Raw genomic sequence first — 1,389 nt, forward strand, 5'->3', positions numbered from 1 at the left:
AAAAGTGAAATGGCTGCTTTAGCACCTGTGTATGTTTCAACAGCTTGATCTGTCAAAGTAGCTGATGTCAATTGAAGAAAAAATAACTACAACGTGCGTTTCATCAGACTTCATGGAGATTTTTTGAGGCCAGAATATTGTGGGTTTTAGGCTGGAACAAGACACAATACATTTGCCACATATCAATCTACTTTCTTCCTTTCATAACTTTGCTGCTGTAAATTGGGAATTTCACCATTGTGAGACGAATAAAGGTTTTCTTATTCTTATTATTCTTGGAGCAGACAATATCCTGTAAGACTGGTGGGCAAGTGACTTCCATAATGTAATATATTGTATATTACTAGTTACTTGTATTTGAAAGTAGTACATTTATTCACAATATTACTGTCTGGATAGACATTGAGTTTATTTAATAAAGATTTTGACACTTTAAAAGGAAAATGCAAAATTTGCAACCATTTTGTAGCTGGTAAAGTTAACTTGTAATGATGATATTTAATTATAGTGTTGGCTATCATGTTAAATGTCAATAAAATAACATTAACATTTCTTAAAATACAGTATAACTATTGGAACAGATATTTGGCCCAGGAAATAATCCCAGTCACTAAATCATAAATGAAATTACCTATATACTGAAATTTATTTACACACAAGTAGTGATATACGAAGTACAGTATGATTGATAATTGGGCTCACAAAAGATAGACAGACAGAAAGACAAGACAGACAAATGATAGACAATATAGTCATACAGACAGATAGAGGTCGGCCCAGTGAGCAAATGGTGAGTGTGTTGATCTCACAGTGCAGAGGTGCAGGGTTCGATTACAGCTCCGGCCTTCCTCTGTGGAGTTTGCATGTTCTCTCTGTGCCTGTGTAGTTTTTCTTCGGGTAGTTCAGTTTCCTTCCACATTCCAAAAACATGCATGGCAGGTTAATAGAACACTCTAAATTGTCCCTAGGTATGAGTGTGAGTGCAGATTATGTGCGCCCTGCGATTGGCTGGCAACCGGTTCCCCCCTCCCCCCACCCCCACCCACACACATTCTAAAAACATGCACGGCAGACTAGGCTAATGGAACATAGGTGTTTTAGTTCCCAGCTGCCTCCTGCCCGAAGACAGCTGGGAACTAAAATTGAAATTGAAAAAAAAAAAATCCTCGTCTCACCCCTCAGGTGGTGTCCATCCCTCATTCAGCTTGGGTCCTCTACCAGAGGCCAGGAAGCTTGAGGGTTCTGCGCAGTATCTTTGCTGTTCCCAGCACTGCACATTTCTGGACTGAGATGTCCGATGTTGTTCCCGGGATCTGTTGCAACCACTCATCTAGTTTGGGGGTCACTGCCCCGAGTGCTCCGACCACCACAGGCACGACTGTCACCTTT

The sequence above is a fragment of the Hippocampus comes genome, unplaced genomic scaffold (genome assembly GCF_001891065.2).
Source record: "Hippocampus comes isolate QL1 unplaced genomic scaffold, H_comes_QL1_v1.1 scaffold37, whole genome shotgun sequence".
Taxonomy (NCBI): Eukaryota; Metazoa; Chordata; class Actinopteri; order Syngnathiformes; family Syngnathidae; genus Hippocampus; species Hippocampus comes.